The sequence below is a fragment of the Gasterosteus aculeatus genome, chromosome 11 (assembly GCF_964276395.1).
Source record: "Gasterosteus aculeatus chromosome 11, fGasAcu3.hap1.1, whole genome shotgun sequence".
NCBI classification, from domain to species: Eukaryota; Metazoa; Chordata; class Actinopteri; order Perciformes; family Gasterosteidae; genus Gasterosteus; species Gasterosteus aculeatus.
Window position 1 is genome coordinate 725,358 of NC_135699.1, and position 15,078 is coordinate 740,435.

At 39.8% G+C, this 15,078-nt stretch overlaps 17 non-coding genes across 17 annotated transcripts; all 17 read left to right on the forward strand.

Annotated features, from left to right (window-relative positions):
• The first annotated feature begins 327 nt into the window (after window positions 1-327).
• On the forward strand, window positions 328-400 carry trnak-cuu (transfer RNA lysine (anticodon CUU)). Its single transcript has one exon. It is a non-coding gene; the product is annotated as a tRNA-Lys (tRNA).
• A 914-nt stretch (window positions 401-1,314) lies between these two features.
• Window positions 1,315-1,387, forward strand: trnak-cuu (transfer RNA lysine (anticodon CUU)). Its single transcript has one exon. It is a non-coding gene; the product is annotated as a tRNA-Lys (tRNA).
• Window positions 1,388-2,302: 915 nt separating this feature from the next.
• On the forward strand, window positions 2,303-2,375 carry trnak-cuu (transfer RNA lysine (anticodon CUU)). The gene has a single exon. It is a non-coding gene; the product is annotated as a tRNA-Lys (tRNA).
• A 695-nt stretch (window positions 2,376-3,070) lies between these two features.
• Window positions 3,071-3,143, forward strand: trnak-cuu (transfer RNA lysine (anticodon CUU)). Its single transcript has one exon. It is a non-coding gene; the product is annotated as a tRNA-Lys (tRNA).
• An 805-nt stretch (window positions 3,144-3,948) lies between these two features.
• Window positions 3,949-4,021, forward strand: trnak-cuu (transfer RNA lysine (anticodon CUU)). Its single transcript has one exon. It is a non-coding gene; the product is annotated as a tRNA-Lys (tRNA).
• Window positions 4,022-4,680: 659 nt separating this feature from the next.
• On the forward strand, window positions 4,681-4,753 carry trnak-cuu (transfer RNA lysine (anticodon CUU)). Its single transcript has one exon. It is a non-coding gene; the product is annotated as a tRNA-Lys (tRNA).
• Window positions 4,754-5,412: 659 nt separating this feature from the next.
• trnak-cuu (transfer RNA lysine (anticodon CUU)) lies at window positions 5,413-5,485 on the forward strand. The gene has a single exon. It is a non-coding gene; the product is annotated as a tRNA-Lys (tRNA).
• Window positions 5,486-6,254: 769 nt separating this feature from the next.
• Window positions 6,255-6,327, forward strand: trnak-cuu (transfer RNA lysine (anticodon CUU)). Its single transcript has one exon. It is a non-coding gene; the product is annotated as a tRNA-Lys (tRNA).
• A 1,344-nt stretch (window positions 6,328-7,671) lies between these two features.
• Window positions 7,672-7,744, forward strand: trnak-cuu (transfer RNA lysine (anticodon CUU)). The gene has a single exon. It is a non-coding gene; the product is annotated as a tRNA-Lys (tRNA).
• Window positions 7,745-8,513: 769 nt separating this feature from the next.
• On the forward strand, window positions 8,514-8,586 carry trnak-cuu (transfer RNA lysine (anticodon CUU)). Its single transcript has one exon. It is a non-coding gene; the product is annotated as a tRNA-Lys (tRNA).
• Window positions 8,587-9,930: 1,344 nt separating this feature from the next.
• trnak-cuu (transfer RNA lysine (anticodon CUU)) lies at window positions 9,931-10,003 on the forward strand. The gene has a single exon. It is a non-coding gene; the product is annotated as a tRNA-Lys (tRNA).
• Window positions 10,004-10,552: 549 nt separating this feature from the next.
• trnak-cuu (transfer RNA lysine (anticodon CUU)) lies at window positions 10,553-10,625 on the forward strand. The gene has a single exon. It is a non-coding gene; the product is annotated as a tRNA-Lys (tRNA).
• Window positions 10,626-11,174: 549 nt separating this feature from the next.
• Window positions 11,175-11,247, forward strand: trnak-cuu (transfer RNA lysine (anticodon CUU)). Its single transcript has one exon. It is a non-coding gene; the product is annotated as a tRNA-Lys (tRNA).
• Window positions 11,248-12,459: 1,212 nt separating this feature from the next.
• Window positions 12,460-12,532, forward strand: trnak-cuu (transfer RNA lysine (anticodon CUU)). The gene has a single exon. It is a non-coding gene; the product is annotated as a tRNA-Lys (tRNA).
• Window positions 12,533-13,081: 549 nt separating this feature from the next.
• trnak-cuu (transfer RNA lysine (anticodon CUU)) lies at window positions 13,082-13,154 on the forward strand. The gene has a single exon. It is a non-coding gene; the product is annotated as a tRNA-Lys (tRNA).
• Window positions 13,155-13,927: 773 nt separating this feature from the next.
• trnak-cuu (transfer RNA lysine (anticodon CUU)) lies at window positions 13,928-14,000 on the forward strand. The gene has a single exon. It is a non-coding gene; the product is annotated as a tRNA-Lys (tRNA).
• A 659-nt stretch (window positions 14,001-14,659) lies between these two features.
• On the forward strand, window positions 14,660-14,732 carry trnak-cuu (transfer RNA lysine (anticodon CUU)). The gene has a single exon. It is a non-coding gene; the product is annotated as a tRNA-Lys (tRNA).
• The last annotated feature ends 346 nt before the right edge of the window (window positions 14,733-15,078 follow it).

Sequence of the window (15,078 nt, forward strand, 5' to 3'; positions counted from 1 at the left end):
AATAACGGAAATGAACAGAGAAGAGAAACTATGCTGTGGTGCCAGAGAGAATTGCAGTATTTCAGAAGAAATGGGTTGGCATCGGCTTTCGTATTCATGTAATAAGAGCAAATAACGAAAATGAACAGTCAAGAGAAACTATGCTGTAGTGCCAGAGAGAATTGCAGTATTTCAGAAGAAATGGGTTGGCATCGGCTTTCGTATTCATGTAATAAGAGCAAATAACGAAAATGAACAGTCAAGAGAAACTATGCTGTAGTGCCAGAGAGAATTGCAGTATTTCAGAAGAAATGGGTTGGGTCCGTCCACGATGGGAAACGTCAGAGTGCCCGGCTAGCTCAGTCGGTAGAGCATGAGACTCTTAATCTCAGGGTCGTGGGTTCGAGCCCCACGTTGGGCGTCATCACTCTATTTGGAAAGGACGAATGGGATGTTGGACTGCTGAAGGAAAACATCAAAATCCATTCTCTATGTGCCTTCACATAATCCTTGTTCTTGCAAAGTATGTGCAGGCCCACTTTTAAATTCGGAGGATTTCATGGATATTTTGAGAACTTTTTGTGACGCTAGTTGCTAACCAGTTTAATCCAATAACAGAACAGAAATCCATTCTCTATGTGCCTTCACATAATCCTTGTTCTTGCAAAGTATGTGCAGGCCCACTTTTAAATTCGGAGGGTTTCATGGATATTTTGAGAACTTTTTGTGACGCTAGTTGCTAACCAGTTTAATCCAATAACTTCACGCCACATGAAAACGGGTCACGATTCTTAAAAATTTCTTATGCTGGTATAAAAGTAGGTACCTACATATGGAAGACGAAACTAATGAAGTTCAAAAAGAATCTTGTCCGCCACAAAATTTCCTTCCAGTGTAAATACCAAGTTATTAGTTTTAGCTACCTTTCGTTTTTTTATACGGGTAAAATTGACCTTTTTAAGTCCCTCCTTTCATATTTCCCGCTTTCGTATTCATGTAATGAGAGCAAATAACGGAAATGAACAGAGAAGAGAAACTATGCTGTGGTGCCAGAGAGAATTGCAGTATTTCAGAAGAAATGGGTTGGCATCGGCTTTCGTATTCATGTAATAAGAGCAAATAACGAAAATGAACAGTCAAGAGAAACTATGCTGTAGTGCCAGAGAGAATTGCAGTATTTCAGAAGAAATGGGTTGGCATCGGCTTTCGTATTCATGTAATAAGAGCAAATAACGAAAATGAACAGTCAAGAGAAACTATGCTGTAGTGCCAGAGAGAATTGCAGTATTTCAGAAGAAATGGGTTGGGTCCGTCCACGATGGGAAACGTCAGAGTGCCCGGCTAGCTCAGTCGGTAGAGCATGAGACTCTTAATCTCAGGGTCGTGGGTTCGAGCCCCACGTTGGGCGTCATCACTCTATTTGGAAAGGACGAATGGGATGTTGGACTGCTGAAGGAAAACATCAAAATCCATTCTCTATGTGCCTTCACATAATCCTTGTTCTTGCAAAGTATGTGGAGGCCCACTTTTAAATTCGGAGGATTTCATGGATATTTTGAGAACTTTTTGTGACGCTAGTTGCTAACCAGTTTAATCCAATAACAGAACAGAAATCCATTCTCTATGTGCCTTCACATAATCCTTGTTCTTGCAAATTATGTGCAGGCCCACTTTTAAATTCGGAGGGTTTCATGGATATTTTGAGAACTTTTTGTGACGCTAGTTGCTAACCAGTTTAATCCAATAACTTCACGCCACATGAAAACGGGTCACGATTCTTAAAAACTTCTTATGCTTGTATAAAAGTAGGTACCTACATATGGAAGACGAAACTAATGAAGTTCAAAAAGAATCTTGTCCGCCACAAAATTTCCTTCCAGTGTAAATACCAAGTTATTAGTTTTAGCTACCTTTCGTTTTTTTATTCGGGTAAAAATTGACCTTTTTAAGTCCCTCCTTTCATATTTTCGGCTTTCTTATTCATGTAATAAGAGCAAATAACGAAAATGAACAGTCAAGAGAAACTATGCTGTAGTGCCAGAGAGAATTGCAGTATTTCAGAAGAAATGGGTTGGCATCGGCTTTCGTATTCATGTAATAAGAGCAAATAACGAAAATGAACAGTCAAGAGAAACTATGCTGTAGTGCCAGAGAGAATTGCAGTATTTCAGAAGAAATGGGTTGGCATCGGCTTTCGTATTCATGTAATAAGAGCAAATAACGAAAATGAACAGTCAAGAGAAACTATGCTGTAGTGCCAGAGAGAATTGCAGTATTTCAGAAGAAATGGGTTGGGTCCGTCCACGATGGGAAACGTCAGAGTGCCCGGCTAGCTCAGTCGGTAGAGCATGAGACTCTTAATCTCAGGGTCGTGGGTTCGAGCCCCACGTTGGGCGTCATCACTCTATTTGGAAAGGACGAATGGGATGTTGGACTGCTGAAGGAAAACATCAAAATCCATTCTCTATGTGCCTTCACATAATCCTTGTTCTTGCAAAGTATGTGCAGGCCCACTTTTAAATTCGGAGGATTTCATGGATATTTTGAGAACTTTTTGTGACGCTAGTTGCTAACCAGTTTAATCCAATAACAGAACAGAAATCCATTCTCTATGTGCCTTCACATAATCCTTGTTCTTGCAAAGTATGTGCAGGCCCACTTTTAAATTCGGAGGGTTTCATGGATATTTTGAGAACTTTTTGTGACGCTAGTTGCTAACCAGTTTAATCCAATAACTTCACGCCACATGAAAACGGGTCACGATTCTTAAAAACTTCTTATGCTTGTATAAAAGTAGGTACCTACATATGGAAGACGAAACTAATGAAGTTCAAAAAGAATCTTGTCCGCCACAAAATTTCCTTCCAGTGTAAATACCAAGTTATTAGTTTTAGCTACCTTTCATTTTTTTATTCGGGTAAAAATTGACCTTTTTAAGTCCCTCCTTTCATATTTTCGGCTTTCTTATTCATGTAATAAGAGCAAATAACGAAAATGAACAGTCAAGAGAAACTATGCTGTAGTGCCAGAGAGAATTGCAGTATTTCAGAAGAAATGGGTTGGGTCCGTCCACGATGGGAAACGTCAGAGTGCCCGGCTAGCTCAGTCGGTAGAGCATGAGACTCTTAATCTCAGGGTCGTGGGTTCGAGCCCCACGTTGGGCGTCATCACTCTATTTGGGAAGGACGAATGGGATGTTGGACCGCTGAAGGAAAACATCAAAATCCATTCTCTATGTGCATTCACATAATCCTTGTTCTTGCAAAGTATGTGCAGGCCCACTTTTAAATTCGGAGGATTTCATGGATATTTTGAGAACTTTTTGTGACGCTAGTTGCTAACCAGTTTAATCCAATAACAGAACAGAAATCCATTCTCTATGTGCCTTCACATAATCCTTGTTCTTGCAAAGTATGTGCAGGCCCACTTTTAAATTCGGAGGATTTCATGGATATTTTGAGAACTTTTTGTGACGCTAGTTGCTAACCAGTTTAATCCAATAACTTCACGCCACATGAAAACGGGTCACAATTCTTAAAAACTTCTTATGCTTGTATAAAAGTAGGTACCTACATATGGAAGACGAAACTAATGAAGTTCAAAAAGAATCTTGTCCGCCACAAAATTTCCTTCCAGTGTAAATACCAAGTTATTAGTTTTAGCTACCTTTCGTTTTTTTATTCGGGTAAAAATTGACCTTTTTAAGTCCCTCCTTTCATATTTTCGGCTTTCTTATTCATGTAATAAGAGCAAATAACGGAAATGAACAGTGAAGAGAAACTATGCTGTAGTGCCAGAGAGAATTGCAGTATTTCAGAAGAAATGGGTTGGCATCGGCTTTCGTATTCATGTAATAAGAGCAAATAACGAAAATGAACAGTCAAGAGAAACTATGCTGTAGTGCCAGAGAGAATTGCAGTATTTCAGAAGAAATGGGTTGGGTCCGTCCACGATGGGAAACGTCAGAGTGCCCGGCTAGCTCAGTCGGTAGAGTATGAGACTCTTAATCTCAGGGTCGTGGGTTCGAGCCCCACGTTGGGCGTCATCACTCTATTTGGGAAGGACGAATGGGATTTTGGACCGCTGAAGGAAAACATCAAAATCCATTCTCTATGTGCATTCACATAATCCTTCTTCTTGCAAAGTATGTGCAGGCCCACTTTTAAATTCGGAGGATTTCATGGATATTTTGAGAACTTTTTGTGACGCTAGTTGCTAACCAGTTTAATCCAATAACTTCACGCCACATGAAAACGGGTCACGATTCTTAAAAACTTCTTATGCTTGTATAAAAGTAGGTACCTACATATGGAAGACGAAACTAATGAAGTTCAAAAAGAATCTTGTCCGCCACAAAATTTCCTTCCAGTGTAAATACCAAGTTATTATTTTAGCTACCTTTCGTTTTTTTATTCGGGTAAAAATTGACCTTTTTAAGTCCCTCCTTTCATATTTTCGGCTTTCTTATTCATGTAATAAGAGCAAATAACGAAAATGAACAGTCAAGAGAAACTATGCTGTAGTGCCAGAGAGAATTGCAGTATTTCAGAAGAAATGGGTTGGCATCGGCTTTCGTATTCATGTAATAAGAGCAAATAACGAAAATGAACAGTCAAGAGAAACTATGCTGTAGTGCCAGAGAGAATTGCAGTATTTCAGAAGAAATGGGTTGGGTCCGTCCACGATGGGAAACGTCAGAGTGCCCGGCTAGCTCAGTCGGTAGAGCATGAGACTCTTAATCTCAGGGTCGTGGGTTCGAGCCCCACGTTGGGCGTCATCACTCTATTTGGAAAGGACGAATGGGATGTTGGACTGCTGAAGGAAAACATCAAAATCCATTCTCTATGTGCCTTCACATAATCCTTGTTCTTGCAAAGTATGTGCAGGCCCACTTTTAAATTCGGAGGATTTCATGGATATTTTGAGAACTTTTTGTGACGCTAGTTGCTAACCAGTTTAATCCAATAACTTCACGCCACATGAAAACGGGTCACGATTCTTAAAAATTTCTTATGCTGGTATAAAAGTAGGTACCTACATATGGAAGACGAAACTAATGAAGTTCAAAAAGAATCTTGTCCGCCACAAAATTTCCTTCCAGTGTAAATACCAAGTTATTAGTTTTAGCTACCTTTCGTTTTTTTATTCGGGTAAAATTGACCTTTTTAAGTCCCTCCTTTCATATTTCCGGCTTTCGTATTCATGTAATAAGAGCAAATAACGGAAATGAACAGTGAAGAGAAACTATGCTGTAGTGCCAGAGAGAGATGCAGTATTTCAGAAGAAATGGGTTGGCATCGGCTTTCGTATTCATGTAATAAGAGCAAATAACGAAAATGAACAGTCAAGAGAAACTATGCTGTAGTGCCAGAGAGAATTGCAGTATTTCAGAAGAAATGGGTTGGGTCCGTCCACGATGGGAAACGTCAGAGTGCCCGGCTAGCTCAGTCGGTAGAGCATGAGACTCTTAATCTCAGGGTCGTGGGTTCGAGCCCCACGTTGGGCGTCATCACTCTATTTGGAAAGGACGAATGGGATGTTGGACTGCTGAAGGAAAACATCAAAATCCATTCTCTATGTGCCTTCACATAATCCTTGTTCTTGCAAAGTATGTGCAGGCCCACTTTTAAATTCGGAGGATTTCATGGATATTTTGAGAACTTTTTGTGACGCTAGTTGCTAACCAGTTTAATCCAATAACTTCACGCCACATGAAAACGGGTCACGATTCTTAAAAACTTCTTATGCTTGTATAAAAGTAGGTACCTACATATGGAAGACGAAACTAATGAAGTTCAAAAAGAATCTTGTCCGCCACAAAATTTCCTTCCAGTGTAAATACCAAGTTATTAGTTTTAGCTACCTTTCGTTTTTTTATACGGGTAAAATTGACCTTTTTAAGTCCCTCCTTTCATATTTCCCGCTTTCGTATTCATGTAATGAGAGCAAATAACGGAAATGAACAGAGAAGAGAAACTATGCTGTGGTGCCAGAGAGAATTGCAGTATTTCAGAAGAAATGGGTTGGCATCGGCTTTCGTATTCATGTAATAAGAGCAAATAACGAAAATGAACAGTCAAGAGAAACTATGCTGTAGTGCCAGAGAGAATTGCAGTATTTCAGAAGAAATGGGTTGGCATCGGCTTTCGTATTCATGTAATAAGAGCAAATAACGAAAATGAACAGTCAAGAGAAACTATGCTGTAGTGCCAGAGAGAATTGCAGTATTTCAGAAGAAATGGGTTGGGTCCGTCCACGATGGGAAACGTCAGAGTGCCCGGCTAGCTCAGTCGGTAGAGCATGAGACTCTTAATCTCAGGGTCGTGGGTTCGAGCCCCACGTTGGGCGTCATCACTCTATTTGGAAAGGACGAATGGGATGTTGGACTGCTGAAGGAAAACATCAAAATCCATTCTCTATGTGCCTTCACATAATCCTTGTTCTTGCAAAGTATGTGCAGGCCCACTTTTAAATTCGGAGGATTTCATGGATATTTTGAGAACTTTTTGTGACGCTAGTTGCTAACCAGTTTAATCCAATAACTTCACGCCACATGAAAACGGGTCACGATTCTTAAAAATTTCTTATGCTGGTATAAAAGTAGGTACCTACATATGGAAGACGAAACTAATGAAGTTCAAAAAGAATCTTGTCCGCCACAAAATTTCCTTCCAGTGTAAATACCAAGTTATTAGTTTTAGCTACCTTTCGTTTTTTTATTCGGGTAAAATTGACCTTTTTAAGTCCCTCCTTTCATATTTCCGGCTTTCGTATTCATGTAATAAGAGCAAATAACGGAAATGAACAGTGAAGAGAAACTATGCTGTAGTGCCAGAGAGAGATGCAGTATTTCAGAAGAAATGGGTTGGCATCGGCTTTCGTATTCATGTAATAAGAGCAAATAACGAAAATGAACAGTCAAGAGAAACTATGCTGTAGTGCCAGAGAGAATTGCAGTATTTCAGAAGAAATGGGTTGGGTCCGTCCACAATGGGACATGTCAGAGTAGTGGGTTCTAGCCCCACGTTGGGCGTCAATACTCTATTTGGAAGGCAGGAAAGGGATGTTGGACTGCTCAAGGAAAACATCAAAATCCATTCTCTATGTGCCTTCACACAATCCTTGTTCTTGCAAAGTATGTGCAGGCCCACTTTGAAATTCGGAGGGTTTCATGGATATTTTGAGAACTTTTTGTGACGCTAGTTGCTAACCAGTTTAATCCAATAACTTCACGCCACATGAAAACGGGTCACGACTCTTAAACCCTTCTTATGCTGGTATAAAAGTAGGTACCTACATATGGAAGACGAAACTAATGAAGTTCAAAAAGAATCTTGTCCGCCACAAAATTTCCTTCCAGTGTAAATACCAAGTTATTAGTTTTAGCTACCTTTCATTTTTTTTTTCGGGTAAAATTGACCTTTTTAAGTCCCTCCTTTCATATTTTCGGCTTTCTTATTCATGTAATAAGAGCAAATAACGGAAATGAACAGTGAAGAGAAACTATGCTGTAGTGCCAGAGAGAATTGCAGTATTTCAGAAGAAATGGGTTGGCATCGGCTTTCGTATTCATGTAATAAGAGCAAATAACGAAAATGAACAGTCAAGAGAAACTATGCTGTAGTGCCAGAGAGAATTGCAGTATTTCAGAAGAAATGGGTTGGGTCCGTCCACGATGGGAAACGTCAGAGTGCCCGGCTAGCTCAGTCGGTAGAGCATGAGACTCTTAATCTCAGGGTCGTGGGTTCGAGCCCCACGTTGGGCGTCATCACTCTATTTGGAAAGGACGAATGGGATGTTGGACTGCTGAAGGAAAACATCAAAATCCATTCTCTATGTCCCTTCACATAATCCTTGTTCTTGCAAAGTATGTGCAGGCCCACTTTTAAATTCGGAGGATTTCATGGATATTTTGAGAACTTTTTGTGACGCTAGTTGCTAACCAGTTTAATCCAATAACTTCACGCCACATGAAAACGGGTCACGATTCTTAAAAATTTCTTATGCTGGTATAAAAGTAGGTACCTACATATGGAAGACGAAACTAATGAAGTTCAAAAAGAATCTTGTCCGCCACAAAATTTCCTTCCAGTGTAAATACCAAGTTATTAGTTTTAGCTACCTTTCGTTTTTTTATTCGGGTAAAATTGACCTTTTTAAGTCCCTCCTTTCATATTTCCGGCTTTCGTATTCATGTAATAAGAGCAAATAACGGAAATGAACAGTGAAGAGAAACTATGCTGTAGTGCCAGAGAGAGATGCAGTATTTCAGAAGAAATGGGTTGGCATCGGCTTTCGTATTCATGTAATAAGAGCAAATAACGAAAATGAACAGTCAAGAGAAACTATGCTGTAGTGCCAGAGAGAATTGCAGTATTTCAGAAGAAATGGGTTGGCATCGGCTTTCGTATTCATGTAATAAGAGCAAATAACGAAAATGAACAGTCAAGAGAAACTATGCTGTAGTGCCAGAGAGAATTGCAGTATTTCAGAAGAAATGGGTTGGGTCCGTCCACGATGGGAAACGTCAGAGTGCCCGGCTAGCTCAGTCGGTAGAGCATGAGACTCTTAATCTCAGGGTCGTGGGTTCGAGCCCCACGTTGGGCGTCATCACTCTATTTGGAAAGGACGAATGGGATGTTGGACTGCTGAAGGAAAACATCAAAATCCATTCTCTATGTGCCTTCACATAATCCTTGTTCTTGCAAAGTATGTGCAGGCCCACTTTTAAATTCGGAGGATTTCATGGATATTTTGAGAACTTTTTGTGACGCTAGTTGCTAACCAGTTTAATCCAATAACTTCACGCCACATGAAAACGGGTCACGATTCTTAAAAATTTCTTATGCTGGTATAAAAGTAGGTACCTACATATGGAAGACGAAACTAATGAAGTTCAAAAAGAATCTTGTCCGCCACAAAATTTCCTTCCAGTGTAAATACCAAGTTATTAGTTTTAGCTACCTTTCGTTTTTTTATTCGGGTAAAATTGACCTTTTTAAGTCCCTCCTTTCATATTTCCGGCTTTCGTATTCATGTAATAAGAGCAAATAACGGAAATGGACAGTGAAGAGAAACTATGCTGTAGTGCCAGAGAGAGATGCAGTATTTCAGAAGAAATGGGTTGGCATCGGCTTTCGTATTCATGTAATAAGAGCAAATAACGAAAATGAACAGTCAAGAGAAACTATGCTGTAGTGCCAGAGAGAATTGCAGTATTTCAGAAGAAATGGGTTGGGTCCGTCCACAATGGGACATGTCAGAGTAGTGGGTTCTAGCCCCACGTTGGGCGTCAATACTCTATTTGGAAGGCAGGAAAGGGATGTTGGACTGCTCAAGGAAAACATCAAAATCCATTCTCTATGTGCCTTCACACAATCCTTGTTCTTGCAAAGTATGTGCAGGCCCACTTTGAAATTCGGAGGGTTTCATGGATATTTTGAGAACTTTTTGTGACGCTAGTTGCTAACCAGTTTAATCCAATAACTTCACGCCACATGAAAACGGGTCACGATTCTTAAAAATTTCTTATGCTGGTATAAAAGTAGGTACCTACATATGGAAGACGAAACTAATGAAGTTCAAAAAGAATCTTGTCCGCCACAAAATTTCCTTCCAGTGTAAATACCAAGTTATTAGTTTTAGCTACCTTTCGTTTTTTTATTCGGGTAAAATTGACCTTTTTAAGTCCCTCCTTTCATATTTCCGGCTTTCGTATTCATGTAATAAGAGCAAATAACGGAAATGAACAGTGAAGAGAAACTATGCTGTAGTGCCAGAGAGAGATGCAGTATTTCAGAAGAAATGGGTTGGCATCGGCTTTCGTATTCATGTAATAAGAGCAAATAACGAAAATGAACAGTCAAGAGAAACTATGCTGTAGTGCCAGAGAGAATTGCAGTATTTCAGAAGAAATGGGTTGGGTCCGTCCACGATGGGAAACGTCAGAGTGCCCGGCTAGCTTAGTCGGTAGAGCATGAGACTCTTAATCTCAGGGTCGTGGGTTCGAGCCCCACGTTGGGCGTCATCACTCTATTTGGAAAGGACGAATGGGATGTTGGACTGCTGAAGGAAAACATCAAAATCCATTCTCTATGTCCCTTCACATAATCCTTGTTCTTGCAAAGTATGTGCAGGCCCACTTTTAAATTCGGAGGATTTCATGGATATTTTGAGAACTTTTTGTGACGCTAGTTGCTAACCAGTTTAATCCAATAACTTCACGCCACATGAAAACGGGTCACGATTCTTAAAAATTTCTTATGCTGGTATAAAAGTAGGTACCTACATATGGAAGACGAAACTAATGAAGTTCAAAAAGAATCTTGTCCGCCACAAAATTTCCTTCCAGTGTAAATACCAAGTTATTAGTTTTAGCTACCTTTCGTTTTTTTATTCGGGTAAAATTGACCTTTTTAAGTCCCTCCTTTCATATTTTCGGCTTTCTTATTCATGTAATAAGAGTAAATAACGGAAATGAACAGTCAAGAGAAACTATGCTGTAGTGCCAGAGAGAATTGCAGTATTTCAGAAGAAATGGGTTGGGTCCGTCCACGATGGGACACGTCAGAGTGCCCGGCTAGCTCAGTCGGTAGAGCATGAGACTCTTTATCTCAGGGTCGTGGGTTCGAGCCCCACGTTGGGCGTCATCACTCTATTTGGAAAGGACGAATGGGATGTTGGACTGCTGAAGGAAAACATCAAAATCCATTCTCTATGTCCCTTCACATAATCCTTGTTCTTGCAAAGTATGTGCAGGCCCACTTTTAAATTCGGAGGATTTCATGGATATTTTGAGAACTTTTTGTGACGCTAGTTGCTAACCAGTTTAATCCAATAACTTCACGCCACATGAAAACGGGTCACGATTCTTAAAAATTTCTTATGCTGGTATAAAAGTAGGTACCTACATATGGAAGACGAAACTAATGAAGTTCAAAAAGAATCTTGTCCGCCACAAAATTTCCTTCCAGTGTAAATACCAAGTTATTAGTTTTAGCTACCTTTCGTTTTTTTATTCGGGTAAAATTGACCTTTTTAAGTCCCTCCTTTCATATTTTCGGCTTTCTTATTCATGTAATAAGAGCAAATAACGGAAATGAACAGTCAAGAGAAACTATGCTGTAGTGCCAGAGAGAATTGCAGTATTTCAGAAGAAATGGGTTGGGTCCGTCCACGATGGGACACGTCAGAGTGCCCGGCTAGCTCAGTCGGTAGAGCATGAGACTCTTAATCTCAGGGTCGTGGATTCGAGCCCCACGTTGGGCGTCATCACTCTATTTGGAAAGGACGAATGGGATGTTGGACTGCTGAAGGAAAACATCAAAATCCATTCTCTATGTGCCTTCACATGATCCTTGTTCTTGCAAAGTATGTGCAGGCCCACTTTTAAATTCGGAGGATTTCATGGATATTTTGAGAACTTTTTGTGACGCTAGTTGCTAACCAGTTTAATCCAATAACTTCACGCCACATGAAAACGGGTCACGATTCTTAAAAATTTCTTATGCTGGTATAAAAGTAGGTACCTACATATGGAAGACGAAACTAATGAAGTTCAAAAAGAATCTTGTCCGCCACAAAATTTCCTTCCAGTGTAAATACAAAGTTATTAGTTTTAGCTACCTTTCGTTTTTTTATTCGGGAAAAAGGAAGACGAAACTAATGAAGTTCAAAAAGAATCTTGTCCGCCACAAAATTTCCTTCCAGTGTAAATACCAAGTTATTAGTTTTAGCTACCTTTCGTTTTTTTATTCGGGTAAAATTGACCTTTTTAAGTCCCTCCTTTCATATTTTTGGCTTTCTTATTCATGTAATAAGAGCAAATAACGGAAATGAACAGTGAAGAGAAACTATGCTGTAGTGCCAGAGAGAATTGCAGTATTTCAGAAGAAATGGGTTGGCATCGGCTTTCGTATTCATGTAATAAGAGCAAATAACGAAAATGAACAGTCAAGAGAAACTATGCTGTAGTGCCAGAGAGAATTGCAGTATTTCAGAAGAAATGGGTTGGGTCCGTCCACGATGGGAAACGTCAGAGTGCCCGGCTAGCTCAGTCGGTAGAGCATGAGACTCTTAAAAAAAAAAAAGGAAGACGAAACTAATGAAGTTCAAAAAGAATCTTGTCCGCCACAAAATTTCCTTCCAGTGTAAATACCAAGTTATTAGTTTTAGCTACCTTTCGTTTTTTTATTCGGGTAAAATTGACCTTTTTAAGTCCCTCCTTTCATATTTTTGGCTTTCTTATTCATGTAATAAGAGCAAATAACGGAAATGAACAGTGAAGAGAAACTATGCTGTAGTGCCAGAGAGAATTGCAGTATTTCAGAAGAAATGGGTTGGCATCGGCTTTCGTATTCATGTAATAAGAGCAAATAACGAAAATGAACAGTCAAGAGAAACTATGCTGTAGTGCCAGAGAGAATTGCAGTATTTCAGAAGAAATGGGTTGGGTCCGTCCACGATGGGACACGTCAGAGTGCCCGGCTAGCTCAGTCGGTAGAGCATGAGACTCTTAATCTCAGGGTCGTGGGTTCGAGCCCCACGATGGGCGTCATCACTCTATTTGGAAAGGACGAATGGGATGTTGGACTGCTGAAGGAAAACATCAAAATCCATTCTCTATGTCACTTCACATAATCCTTGTTCTTGCAAAGTATGTGCAGGCCCACTTTTAAATTCGGAGGATTTCATGGATATTTTGAGAACTTTTTGTGACGCTAGTTGCTAACCAGTTTAATCCAATAACTTCACGCCACATGAAAACGGGTCACGATTCTTAAAAATTTCTTATGCTGGTATAAAAGTAGGTACCTACATATGGAAGACGAAACTAATGAAGTTCAAAAAGAATCTTGTCCGCCACAAAATTTCCTTCCAGTGTAAATACCAAGTTATTAGTTTTAGCTACCTTTCGTTTTTTTATTCGGGTAAAATTGACCTTTTTAAGTCCCTCCTTTCATATTTTCGGCTTTCTTATTCATGTAATAAGAGCAAATAACGGAAATGAACAGTCAAGAGAAACTATGCTGTAGTGCCAGAGAGAATTGCAGTATTTCAGAAGAAATGGGTTGGGTCCGTCCACGATGGGACACGTCAGAGTGCCCGGCTAGCTCAGTCGGTAGAGCATGAGACTCTTAATCTCAGGGTCGTGGATTCGAGCCCCACGTTGGGCGTCATCACTCTATTTGGAAAGGACGAATGGGATGTTGGACTGCTGAAGGAAAACATCAAAATCCATTCTCTATGTGCCTTCACATGATCCTTGTTCTTGCAAAGTATGTGCAGGCCCACTTTTAAATTCGGAGGATTTCATGGATATTTTGAGAACTTTTTGTGACGCTAGTTGCTAACCAGTTTAATCCAATAACTTCACGCCACATGAAAACGGGTCACGATTCTTAAAAATTTCTTATGCTGGTATAAAAGTAGGTACCTACCTATGGAAGACGAAACTAATGAAGTTCAAAAAGAATCTTGTCCGCCACAAAATTTCCTTCCAGTGTAAATACCAAGTTATTAGTTTTAGCTACCTTTCGTTTTTTTATTCGGGAAAAAGGAAGACGAAACTAATGAAGTTCAAAAAGAATCTTGTCCGCCACAAAATTTCCTTCCAGTGTAAATACCAAGTTATTAGTTTTAGCTACCTTTCGTTTTTTTATTCGGGTAAAATTGACCTTTTTAAGTCCCTCCTTTCATATTTTTGGCTTTCTTATTCATGTAATAAGAGCAAATAACGGAAATGAACAGTGAAGAGAAACTATGCTGTAGTGCCAGAGAGAATTGCAGTATTTCAGAAGAAATGGGTTGGCATCGGCTTTCGTATTCATGTAATAAGAGCAAATAACGAAAATGAACAGTCAAGAGAAACTATGCTGTAGTGCCAGAGAGAATTGCAGTATTTCAGAAGAAATGGGTTGGGTCCGTCCACGATGGGAAACGCCAGAGTGCCCGGCTAGCTCAGTCGGTAGAGCATAAGACTCTTAATCTCAAGGTCGTGGGTTTGAGCCCCACGTTGGGCGTCATCACTCTATTTGGAAAGGACGAATGGGATGTTGGACTGCTCAAGGAAAACATCAAAATCCATTCTCTATGTGCCTTCACATAATCCTTGTTCTTGCAAAGTATGTGCAGGCCCACTTTTAAATTCGGAGGATTTCATGGATATTTTGAGAACTTTTTGTGACGCTAGTTGCTAACCAGTTTAATCCAATAACTTCACGCCACATGAAAACGGGTCACGATTTTTAAAAATTTCTTATGCTGGTATAAAAGTAGGTACCTACATATGGAAGACGAAACTAATGAAGTTCAAAAAGAATCTTGTCCGCCACAAAATTTCCTTCCAGTGTAAATACCAAGTTATTAGTTTTAGCTACCTTTCGTTTTTTTATTCGGGTAAAATTGACCTTTTTAAGTCCCTCCTTTCATATTTCCGGCTTTCGTATTCATGTAATAAGAGCAAATAACGGAAATGAACAGTGAAGAGAAACTATGCTGTGGTGCCAGAGAGAATTGCAGTATTTCAGAAGAAATGGGTTGGCATCGGCTTTCGTATTCATGTAATAAGAGCAAATAACGAAAATGAACAGTCAAGAGAAACTATGCTGTAGTGCCAGAGAGAATTGCAGTATTTCAGAAGAAATGGGTTGGGTCCGTCCACGATGGGAAACGTCAGAGTGCCCGGCTAGCTCAGTCGGTAGAGCATGAGACTCTTAATCTCAGGGTCGTGGGTTCGAGCCCCACGTTGGGCGTCATCACTCTATTTGGAAAGGACGAATGGGATGTTGGACTGCTGAAGGAAAGCATCAAAATCCATTCTCTATGTGCCTTCACATAATCCTTGTTCTTGCAAAGTATATGCAGGCCCACTTTTAAATTCGGAGGATTTCATGGATATTTTGAGAACTTTTTGTGACGCTAGTTGCTAACCAGTTTAATCCAATAACTTCACGCCACATGAAAACGGGTCACGATTCTTAAAAATTTCTTATGCTGGTATAAAAGTAGGTACCTACATATGGAAGACGAAACTAATGAAGTTCAAAAAGAATCTTGTCCGCCACAAAATTTCCTTCCAGTGTAAATACCAAGTTATTA